The 12,708-nt window shown below is 45.2% G+C and overlaps 1 protein-coding gene across 5 annotated transcripts in view; it reads right to left on the bottom strand.

Annotated features, from left to right (window-relative positions):
• Positions 1–12,708, bottom strand: part of IL12RB1 (interleukin 12 receptor subunit beta 1) — a 485,568-nt gene that overhangs the window by 311,292 nt on the left and 161,568 nt on the right. The window lies entirely within an intron of this gene.

The following is a 12,708-nucleotide window of genomic DNA, read 5'->3' as shown; positions in this document are numbered from 1 at the left end:
AACCCGAGACCACGCATCAGCCAAATCAGCAAGAAGGTGCTTGGTACTCACCGCCTCAAGCACCGCAAACTCTCCCGAAGCCACAACGAGCACGTATGAACTGCTATCTTACAAGGTCCGCCACGAAACAGGGAGACTCACAGGCCGAAACACCATGTGGCAAGATGGCGCCTTAGCCTAGATCAGCGGACCACTACGCCTCAGATGAATCTTCCACACATGAATGGGACAAAGAGTCCAGCAGAGGCAACCACAAGGGTAAGAGAGATGCCGGCCACAAGCACAAGGAAATGGCGCAGGCAGTAGCTAGATACCTTATGCCTAATCTACATAGCGCCATAGAGGCGGCGGTCACTAAAGCCCTATCCGCCATTACGGCTGACATACAGATACATTCTAAGCAGATAGCAGAGGCAGAGCAACACATCTGAAAATGTGAAGACACGCTGCACATAACAGAGCGAAAGCTAGCGGAATCTGAAAGGCGAAATGCATACTTTCATGAGCGAATAGAGGACTTAGAAAAGCACTCCAGACGCAGTAATCTGCGGATCGTGGGCCTACCCGAGGCAGTCAAGCCAGAAACGCTTAAGGAGTTTTGTGAAAACACCCTCCCAAACCTTCTAACCATTCCAGAACTGTGCAAATCAGAACGAGCACACAGGGTGGGCCCGCTGAGACAGAGTACATCAAAGACTCCGAATAGAATGGTCATGGTTAAATAGCTAGATTATACAGATAAATCCAGAATACTGAGGGCCTTTAAAGCACTGGAAGCCCCGTTAGAATACCAAGGAGCCCGCTTACGTATCTTTAATGACTACTCGCAAGAGGTCTCACAAATGCGCCAAGCTTTCATCCCCATCTGCACTGCGCTTTATAAAAAGAAAATTCGATTCACGTTGTTATACCCAGCTATACTCAAAGTGACCGACGACGAACGTTTTCATAACTTTAAAAAGCCCAGAGAGGCAGAGCGCTTCTATGATATTGAAATTAACTCCAAAAATGATGCTAGCGAAGCCCCGCAAAGATCGCAGAGGGGTCAGTCTGTATAACTCTTTCTCCCACAAGCTGTTTCTGACCGAGTTTAATTCATTTATCACTTGCTGTTGTTGTAAAATCACTGTTCTTTCTTTTGATATGTAATCAAGCCAAGTTAATGCTATAAGCGTGTGTCTGAAGGCTTTGAGTTGCAAGGAAGTTACTGTCTATAGAATGAGGGGAAGAAGTGAAGTCGATGCACTATGTGCACTTATGGTGTATTTGACAAGTGTAATCTTGTGTAAATCTGCTCTTGTATTGAGGAAATACCCAACGATTATCATAAAGTTATATACTGATTTATGTTTAGGTTTTGTTAGAGTTTCAAGGAGACTTCGTCACTCTCTCTCTCAGGGAAAATGCTCTTTTACTATGTATATCTATTATCTGCTCTATGATGCTTTGACACTTGGTGATGTATTGAAACCGCTACCCACTACTCAATATCTCCACCATCCCAAAAATGGGTCTTAAAATGTTTTCATGGAATGTCAAGGGCCTAAGGTCCACTGTCAATAGAGGGCAGATCTTTAGACTTGAAGAAGCTACAGGCTGATATAGCTTTGCACCAAGAGATGTATCTGTGATCAGAGGAAATATCATTTATGAAAAAAAGTTGGGTATCTCATAGTATTGGCTCATCGGCCTTGGGTAGAAAAGCTGGGGTAATTATTCTAATCAGCAAAAATATTAAAGGTAAAGTAAGTGTTCATTACACGAGAAGGAGGGTAGATGTGTGGCAATGAAAATCCATCTTCCAGGGGAAACCCTAACCATATACAATGTATATGGCCCAAATGAAAATAAAACCCTTTTCTTTGAAAAAATGAACAATAGACTACTTGGGAAAAACCTAGAAAACATTATAATAGGTGGAGATTGGAATGAGGTGATTGACATAGCAGACACTAAGATAGAGGGAGGAGCAAGCCGAAAAATTAAAAAGAAAACACCCACGTACCTAGCCAAGTTCATTGAATCTCTTAAACTCACTGACACTTGGCGATTTTGCCATCCATATGATAGAGATTTCACTTTTTATTCTTCACCTCACTCCTCATTCTCTCATATAGATCTTATACTCCTAGGTAATTCACTAGCTTCAAGACTAACCTCAGCTAAGATACATGACATAGTCATATATGACCATGCACCCATCGACCTTGAGTTAGTGGAACTAGTGCCTAGAGGCACAGATATAATATGGAAATTCCCCAACTATTTGTATGAAGATATGTAGAAGCTTTCCAGAGGCGCCAATAGAATAAAAGTCACTTAAACTAGCTTATAACCGATGGGGCAGTGGTGGGCCTATCCCATCCATGCAGACAAAGCAAACAAAGGAAGGACTGTGGCATCAACAGTCAAACAACAATTTATTTATACTCCACAGTAAAAATAGGCAACGCGTTTCACGGGCTCAATCCCGCTTCATCAGGCCAATCAAAAAGGAGCATACAGCTTATCAGCATCAAAACCACACTGAGCGCCTCTGTAACTCTGGCCCCTACAACTCTGACCCCCATTATACAGATTAAAAACTAACCAGGCTCCTTAGTAAATCATCCTAAAGATATTACTAAAGTCTTTAGGGACTTTTATGAACAATTATATGCTTCCCCCCAAAATGGTACTGATACCCAAATAAATGATGGGTTAGATAAAGCGCAGTTAAACAAATTAACCTAAGAAGAATCGCAGGAACTTAATAGCCCCATTACCCCTGAGGAAATTATTGCAACTATTAAAACACTGCACAATTCTAAAGCCCCGGGCCCAGACGGCCTCCCAGCTGAATTTTTTAAGATACCAAAAGAAGAAACTGCCCCCACTCTGGCCCAAGTCTATAATAAAAAGAGGTGAAGGATATCTCAAGTCAGGAACAGAGGCCTATATTAAACTCATACTTGAAAAAAAGCAAAGAACCCACAGCCCTTGAATCATACTGTCCAATCTCGCTAATTAACCAAGACATAAAAATACTAACCAAACTCGTGGCTATTAGATTATCACATACAATACCACAACTAATAACCTCCAATCAAGTAGGTTTCATAAAAGGTAGATCTGCGGTTGCCAATATAAGAAAGGTTCTTCGTGTCCCATCCTATCCCAACACATATAAAAATTCTGCCATTCTAACACTTGACGCAGAAAAGGCATTCGATGCGGTAAATTGGAAATGGATGGAGATGACACTTTGCAAAATGGGTTTCCCAGGTGCTTTCCTACATTTAATACAGTCACTATATACCTCCCCAATGGCCAAAATACACATTCCGGGCTTTTTATCTGACTCATTTCATATACATAGAGGGACACGGCAGGGATGCCCACTTTCCCCACTCCTTTTTGATATACTGCTCGAACCCCTGGCCAGACTAATTGAAACTTCACATGAAGGGCTAGACATAAATGGGTACAAGGTATCTCAAGCACTTTTTGTGGATGATGTACTGATATTCTTATCTGACCCAGTTAAACAAGTGCCCAAACTCTTAAGCCCATTCTACACGATCCGATTCTTTATACGATTCGATTATGATTCTATTTACGATCCGATTAAATCCGACATGTCCGATTGGGATTCGATTCAATTCGAATCAAATCCCGATCAGACATGTCAGATTTAATCGGATCGTAAATAGAATCGTAATCGACTCGTATAAAGAATCGGATCATGTAGATTGGGCTTTAGATCTAATTACCCAAATAGGATCACTTTCAGGCTTCAAAATCAACCCCTCAAAAAAGTTAACTCATGCCCTTATCTAGACACTCCCCCTTAATCTCCCAATCACACATGCCAGTGACCATCACCAAAGGGCCCATCACATACTTAGGAATACAAATCAAACCTGACCCACATTCCTTATATAATCTTAACATTACGCCCTTAATCAAAAATGTAATTGCACAGCTTCATAGCTGGAACAAGCTACCTTTGAATACCATGGGAAGAGTCGCTCTTATTAAGATGGTAAGTTTTGGTAGACTCCTCTATCCAATGCCGGTCCTTCCTCTGCTATTCAAACACTCAGACGTCCAGGCATTTTTGAGAGCTTTTAATACCTTCCTATGGAAAGGAAAAAGATCCAGAATAGCCTATGCAAAAATGTGCCTTCCTGGGGGGCTTGGGCTTGCCGGATATTAGAAGATACAACTTAGCCTGCCGTACTTCACCTGCAAATGACGCGCTTCACAGTGGGGAAGGCGAACAATAGGACGCGTCGCCGGGAGCCGACTGGCAGTCGCCAAAAACGAAACTAAGTCTCAGTGGGGGACCGGATGACACTTGAGGAGCTGCGAGGGCACAAGACGGCTGCAGGGGGCTTGGGAAAGCCCCAGGTAAGTGAAACATTTTTTCCTATCCACAGTTAAGGTTCCCTTTAAGGGTGCAAGGAATATTCCAATTGAACCCAGGTATCCAATTTGAAAATGCAGATTCACAGCTTTATAAAAAAGAGCTATTGGATCTAGGCTCTCAACATATTAAATCCAGCGGGTCTGAAAACAGACATGAACCTGAAAGTGTTCCTATAGAATGTGTTGAGGGATAAATCCCCTGGTCTAAAAATTAACTAGTTCATTAAGGCTTCTTGCACACCAAGACGTTGTGTTAGGTGCCACGTTAAGGTCGCATAACGTGCACCTAACACAACGTATGGTGCTGCAAAAGCCGACGGTAGAGTGAGCCGCGTTCGGCGGCTCGATTCCTATAATGTCTCCCAGAGTGGCGCTGATTGGCCAGCGGGACCACGTGATGCGGAGCGAGACACTCCGCATCACGTGGTCCCGCCGGCCAATCAGCTGCCGCCAGTGCAGTGAATATTAAGTAGCCATGTGCGCGGCTACTGTAGCTGGCTCTCCCCGCCTCCTCTCCGCCCCCCACTGCGCATGTGCAAACAGTCTAACGCGGCTATAGCCGCTCCAACGCCGTAGCATGCTGCACTTTGCACCGAACGTGCAGCGTTACATGTAACGCAACGTGGGCTGTGTGAACAGCCCACTTGTGTTACATTGCTGTGCGTTGGGGGAGCGTTACAGGCGCACTAACGTGCGCCTGTAACGTCTTGGTGTGTAAGCAGCCTAATAGTCTAATTATTGTGATTTCAGGCAAAATATAAAAACACATATGTAAGGATACAAACTGATTTGATCATAATGATTTAGAAAAAATATGTGGTTCACAGGGGAAATGCCCTATATTATATATACATAAAGTTTTGCATGAATATTTTCCTTTGATCACAAGATGGCGCTGTAGCACCTAGCTAATGGTTTACTAGGATCAGCAAGGATCACAATACATGCATGAAAAAAGGGCGCCGTGAAAAAAGGACCCGACTTATTAACGAATTTGGCGGCAGGTGTTAACAAAATTTGCTAACGAGAAACATTGTTGTCAAGCTTTATTAACGATAATTACTGTTGCAAAAACAAACGAGAAATAATGAATAAATATTATCATTAAATGTCGTTACATTTTTCATCAATACTGCTTAACCCAACCCTACCCTCACACAGAACCCTCCTCTGGTGGTGCCTAAAACTAACCACTACACTAGTGGCGCCTAACCCTAACCACCCCCCTGGTGGTGCCTAACCCTAACAAACCCCCTGGTGTTGCCTAAAACTAACCGCCGCCTAGGTGGTGCCTAACCCTAACCACTCCCCCTGGTGGTGCCTAACCCTAACCACCAGGGATGAGCAGAAACTACGCCAGTGCGAATTTACGCATCGTAGTTCGCATCTACGCATCGTAGTTCATAGGCGAAGTTTCAAAACTACGCTTACGAATTTACGCGTAGCGAAGTATTGCTACGCGTAGCTTACGCCCACTATGCGTAGTTAACATGTGTATTGCGTAGTGAACTACGAATGCGTTACTCGCGTATAATTTTCCGCATGCGAATGTATGCATACAAATTTACGCATTGGGAATGTACGCATAGAAGGGTTTCCAGTAAATGCATTTATAAAGAAATTAGTGCGTACAATTTTTTGCATACTGGCATAAGTATCTGCATACACTACGCTTTACACTACGCGTAATTGTGTATTTTAATGCGTATTCTACGAAATGCTTCCGAAGCGAATATTTGTTTTTGGAGCCGTAGTTTGGTGAAGCGTAATTGCGTAAAACTACGCGTATTTCCAGCGTAGCGAAGTTGGCTGACTACGACCATCCCTGCTAACCACTCCCTCTGCAGAAACACCCTTTTACATATATTAATAATATTACCTTTGAAAATGTAAAATCTGTAGCTATTAACGAAATAATATGACAAAAACTATATCGTTGTAAACTTCTAAAACGATAACTACCTCAAAAACTATAATGTTGTAATGTTATTAACAAAATTTTTCGTGGCACCCTTTTTTCTGCTTTTTTCGCCATATTAACGATAAGATGGGTATAAGATGCATGATCATGCAATTTCACAGAAACCCAGCAATTCAAATCCGGCTTGGTCCATGTGAAGGGTGTCATTGGTGGGGTTGCAAGATCAAAAAGGCCACATTTAGGGGAGGGATGGAGACCCTGCCAAAGGCTTACAATCTAAAGTTGAGGGGGGAACACATAAGGTAGGGCTGTGGAAAGGTGCTCGGCTGAGAGAGTTAAAGTGTGGTAGATGGGGGGGGGGGGGGGTAGGCCATTTTAAAGAAGAGTGTGTTGAGTGCTTGTTTGAAGGTGTTGAAGAAAGGAGTGAGGGGGCTTGAGAAGTCCAGTATACGGGCATGGAAGTGAGAAATGCGTGGGGAGGTCAGGCGGAGATCATTGAGGACTAGAGAGGGCGGGCAAATATACTGTATATCTGTGGAAGAATTCAGAGATGGAGGTTAGGCAGGTCTTGTAGGCCAGGCACAGAATCTTAAAACTGATCTTGAAGCAGATAGGGAGTCAGTGTAGGGCTTACAGAGAGGAGAAGTGGAAGCAGAGTGGTGGGAAGAATGGATGAGTCTACAACTAGAAAAAGGGGGAAATATCTGCACTCATGCCTCCCAGTGTGTGCTGGGGCTGTAATAATAAACTGGAACAAGATTAGGAAGATCAGCCGTAAACAAATAGCACTACACCGATTATATATGCAAAAATTACAAAATAGTTTATTGTCTAATATACATTTTGTAGTGTTGTATATTAGACAATAAACTATTTTGTAATTTTTGCATATATAATCGGTGTAGTGCTATTTGTTTAGGGCTGATCTTCCTGTTCTTGTTCCAATGGATGAGTCTAGTTGCTGCATTCATGATTGATTGAACGGGTACAATGTGTTTCAAGGGGAGGCCTGACAGTAGGGCATTGTAATAGTCAAGGCAGGAGATGATGAGGGCCTGGATGAGAAGCTTGGTAGTGTCTAGGGTCAGAAAGGGGAAGATTTTGGAAATGTTGCGAAGGTGGAAATTGCAGGCTCTGGTGAAAAAGAAAGCAGAGTTTAGGGTGACGGCCAGGCAGCGGGCCTGGGAGGTAGGGTGAATGGTTATGCTGTTGATTGTGACGTAAAAATATCCAGCAGGGGTGGTGCAGCAGGGGGCAGGAAAATCAGGAGCCTAGTTTTATTCAAGTTATGCTTCAGAAACCTAGCTGACATCCAATGTTTTAATGTCTACTATTAGGTGATATTTGCTACCCCTGACGGTTGTATTGACTAGACTGTAGCAATTATAGGTAAAAGGTCAGGGAATAAGGGGACAAAAAATCAGTGCTGCTCGTATACCATTTTTCACTATCTGGAATGAATTCAAGGCAGGAGGAGGCAGGAGGAGACCTTGTCCATGGTAGAGGGAGAGAGATCTGGGGTGTGGAGACTTCTACACATTTATAATAGGTCAATATTGTTATGTCTTCATAAACTAAAAATGGCAGTTGAACAGCAAAAACTGATGTACTATTGTTTGCAGTGCTGCTCATCAGGATTCCGGATATCCGGGTAACCCGGATATCCGAACTTTTTTGGCCTATCCGACCAGATCCAGATTCCAGGTAGCTGGGGCCAAATCCGGATAGCTATCTGCAGATAGTTGGGCGCATAATGCGGATATCCGTGGATATTTGCGGGTTTCCGGATCCGAAATACTGTAACTAAGGTGATGACGTCCTGGAGCCAATCAGAGGGCTCCCAGCAGAAGCCCTAGCAACCAATCACAAAGGGGAACCCTGGTCGGCACCACCTGACCTCATTGAGCCAATCAGAGGCCTCCCAGCCTAAGCCCTGGCACCCAATCACAGAAAGGAACATTGGTCAGCCCCCCTGTATAATAAGGAGGTCTGCCATGATGAGACAGATCGTCCTGGCTTGCTGAATGCACACTGAGAGACATGCTCCAGTGCTGGTGCCCTACTAAGGGCTGTACACAGTTATAAACCTAAAGCTGTTCATTGATTAACCCCTTCACTACTATCACTACTCTATAGTTAAATCGTTAATTAGCTTGATTGATGTCTCATAGTGTGACAGTTAGAGTGTGTGCTGCAGTGCTGCTGGGCCAAGGGCTGTACACAGTGATAAGCTGTTCAGTGATTAACCCCTTCACTATCACTACACTATAGTTAAATCGTTCATTAGCTTGATTGATGTCATAGTGTGACATTTAGAGTGTGTGCTGCAGTGCAGCTGCAGCTGCTGTGTGTCTGTGTGTGTGCTGTGCACACACCAGGCCAGCTGCTGCCTGCCACATGCAAACACGTGCAAAGTGCCACATGCAAAGTGCCACATGCAAAGTGCAAACACGTGCAAAGTGCCACGTGCAAAGTGCAAACACATGCAAAGTGCCACGTGTAAAGTGCAAACACGGGCAAAGTGCAAACTGCCACGTGCAAACACGTGCAAAGTGCCACGTGCAAAGTGCAAACACATGAAAAGTGCAAACTGCCACGTGCAAACACGTGCAAAGTGCCATGTGCAAAGTGCAAACACGTGCAAAGTGTCATGTGCAAACACGTGCAAACACTTGCAAAGTGCCATGTGCAAAGTGCAAACACGTGCAAGGTGCCATGTGTAAGTTGCAAACACGTGCAAAGTGCAAAGTGCCACGTGCAAAGTGCAAACACATGAAAAGTGCCACGTGCAAACATGTGCAAAGTGCCACGTGCAAACATGTGCAATGTGCCATGTGCCACGTGTAAAGTGCCACTTTGCATGTGGCATTTTGCACGTGGTACTTTGCACGTGTTTGCACTTTGCACGTGGCACTTTGCACTTTGCACGTGTTTGCAACTTACACATGGCACCTTGCACGTGTTTGCACTTTGCACATGGCTCTTTGCACTTTGCAAGTGTTTGCATGTGGCACTTTGCACTTTGCATGTGGCACTTTGCACGTGGCACTTTGCACATGTTTGCATGTGGCACTTTGCACTTGGCACTTTGCACATGGCACTTTGCATGTGTTTGCACGTGGCACTTTGCACTTGGCACTTTGCACATGGCACTTAGCACATGGTAGAGACCTGCAGCGGGTCGGGTACCCGTGGGTACCCGCGGGTAACCCGAAATGCGGGTCGGGTTCGGGTACCCAAATTGATTTAAGCTGTGGGTGCACGTCGGGTGCGGGTCGGGTGCAGGTAGCGAGTTGCGGGTGCGGGTAGGGTTGCGGGTAGTGAAAGCAAGCTAAAAACCTTCTTTAGCTTTGTGTAACGATCGGTGTCAGCACACAGAGAGAATCTGATTATTGATGATCTGCAGTATCACCAAGAATACAGATATATACCTGATTATTGATGATCTGCAGAATCACCGATAATCCAAGTATAACTAACCTCTGGACACCTATATAGTGTGTTTGGTGCAACAGTAATGACTTTGAGTTGGACCACACGAGGAGCAGGTGGTCTTTGGCAGTATGGGCGATACCTCCCTCTGGGAAGTGCAAAAACCTTCCAGCAGCCTGAGACCTCCAAAAGGGGTGGAGCCCCAGGCTGAAAGTAGGAAGGACCTGTGCGTGAGTGACACCTGAAAGGTGGATGTTACTAGCAGGTCTGGAGACTATCTCTTAATGAAGAGAGATAGCTCTCAAGGTCGGGCAAGCCAGGTCGGCAACACACGGACAGACAAGGTACAGAGACAGAAGGCTGATTCGGTATCCAAAGGCAGGCAGGGTTGGCAACAGATAATCAGATATGCGTAGGTACCGAATCAGAAAGCAGAGGGATAGTCAGAAATGCAATAGGTCATAACAGATATCAAAACAATGCCTAGTCTTGGGTGTGAGGTCCGTGGTCTCAACACCCTGGAACTAGTCTGGAGTATAATATGACGGTACACAGTATCTCTAGTCTTGGGTGTGAGGTCCGTGGTCTCGACACCCTGGAACTAGTCTGAAGTATAACACAATGATAACACAGAGTCCCTTATCTTAGGTGTGAGGTCCGTGGTCTCAACACCCTGGAACTAGTCTAAAGTATAACACAATGATACACAGAAGTAATCTGGCTCAGTGTGAATTCCCAGGTCCTCCTGGTTCTAACACACTGTAGGATCTGACTAAGGTCTGAGTGCTTTCACGTAAGTGTTCGCAACGGCAGACAACCTGAGACTGACCAGCAGTAACTATATATAGAGCAGCGCTCTCTGGCGCCACCCATCAGTGATCAACCAATAGTCACTTGCTCTGAGGTCAGCTGACCAACCTGGTCAGCTGATCCCTCCTCGGTTGTCATAAAGGTTCTGCCTCTCAGCGCGCGCGCGCGTATTCCTCAATCTGTGTGAACTAACAGACCCAGCCACACCAGACGCACGCTGCTGCATGCAAACCGCCGCACTGGACGCAGAATCAGCCGCCTTGCTGTCAGTACACACGGCGGCTTTTCCGCGTTCTATTACACTTTGGTTTGTGTATAAAAATAGGTTTATTAACTTTACAGCTCTCCAATGTTACTTTAAATGTGCACTTTAGAAGAAAATGTAAAAAAGTGGGTCACGGGTAGCAGGTCGGGTAGCGGGCCTGTGGGTCGCGGGTCGGGTGCGGGTAGCGGTTCTGCGGGTGCGGGTCGTGTTGCGGGTATCAAATTCACCAGAAAGCGGGTCGGGTGCGGGTAGCGGGTCGGGTGCGGGTATGAAAAAGTGGACCCGCGCAGGCCTCTAGCACATGGCATATGGATATCCCGGATACTGGGGTCGGATATCCGATTCGGATTGGAAAATTTTGAATCCAGATATCCGACCCGGATCGGATAGAGGGGTATCCGGATCCGAATTAGTTCCAGATAGTGAAAAATGGTATCCGAGCAGCACTGATTGTTTGTCCCCTTATTCCCTGACCTTTTACCTATAATTGCTACAGTCTAATCAATATAACCGTCAGGGGTAGCAAATATCACCTAATAGTAGACATTAAAACACACACACACACCAGGTCTCCAGCCCTCAAGATAAAGTAAATTTGCCTTTACATTATGTTATTGATGGTCAATGCTAGTGAGCTATTAACCAGCCGGGCGGTATGGACGAGCTCAGCTCGTCCATCACCGCGGGAGGCTGCCGCTCAGGCCCTGCTGGGCCGATTTCCATCAAATAAAGAGCAGCACACGCAGCCGGCACTTTGCCAGCCGCTTGTGCTGCCTGATCGCCGCCGCTCTGCGGCGATCCGCCGCGAGCAGCGGCGAAAGAGGGTCCCCCCAGCCGCCTGAGCCCAGCGTAGCCGGAACAAAAAGTTCCGGCCAGCGCTAAGGGCTGGATCGGAGGCGGCTGACGTCAGGACGTCGGCTGACGTCCATGACGTCACTCCGCTCGTCGCTATGGCGACGATGTAAGCAAAACAAGGAAGGCCGCTCATTGCAGCCTTCCTTGTTTATTCTGGGCGCCGGAGGCGATCAGGAGAACGCCTCCGGAGCGCCCTCTAGTGGGCTTTCATGCAGCCAACTTTCAGTTGGCTGCATGAAATAGTTTTTTTTTTATTTAAAAAAAACCCTCCCGCAGCCGCCCTGGCGATCTTAATAGAACGCCAGGGTGGTTAATCACTCATTTTAATTGAAAAAACAATGTTTAGTGATATACACATAATGCCTATATTACACATAATTGTTATTTATAAGTAAGAATTTAGTCATTGAAAAGTTCTGCAGATGTGTAAACGTTATTCTCAGAAATGTAGAAACCACAAGTACCAAGAGAAAACAAAAATGAAACTTTAATCTTACAGCCACTTCCTTTCCCAAACATCTCCTATAACCTGTACCTATATACCTACAGTATATTCCTACCTATACAACAGTTTGAACAGTTTGAGCTTTTAAATTACTATCTGAACCAATGAACTGTAAATGTATCAGTTTCCCTTATTTTCTCACCGTTGCTCTTAGAGTTACAATTGATAACCATTCTCAACTACCATAGTACTTGCATACTTGCGGCCCAGATTTCTATGCAGGCAGTAACTAGTGAGTATAAATATAGTTTCACTACATCTTTGATACTAAATGAAACTAAGTCCTAAAAAGATCTGGCATTGTATATATTTTTTTTTTCATATGTTGTGAGTGTGGGAAATAAAAAAAAAAATGATGAGGTGTCCCCCCCTCCCAAGCCTCTTTAACCCTTTGTCCCCCTTGCAGGCTGGGATAGCCAGAATGCGGAACCCCGGCCGGATGGGCATAGTATTGGGGGGCTCAGGGAGAGGGGGCCAATCCATGGACAAGGGGCTCTTCCCCACCTCCAG

Source organism: Hyperolius riggenbachi, chromosome 1 (assembly GCF_040937935.1).
Source record: "Hyperolius riggenbachi isolate aHypRig1 chromosome 1, aHypRig1.pri, whole genome shotgun sequence".
NCBI classification, from domain to species: Eukaryota; Metazoa; Chordata; class Amphibia; order Anura; family Hyperoliidae; genus Hyperolius; species Hyperolius riggenbachi.
This window is presented reverse-complemented; position numbering and strand designations above follow the sequence as displayed.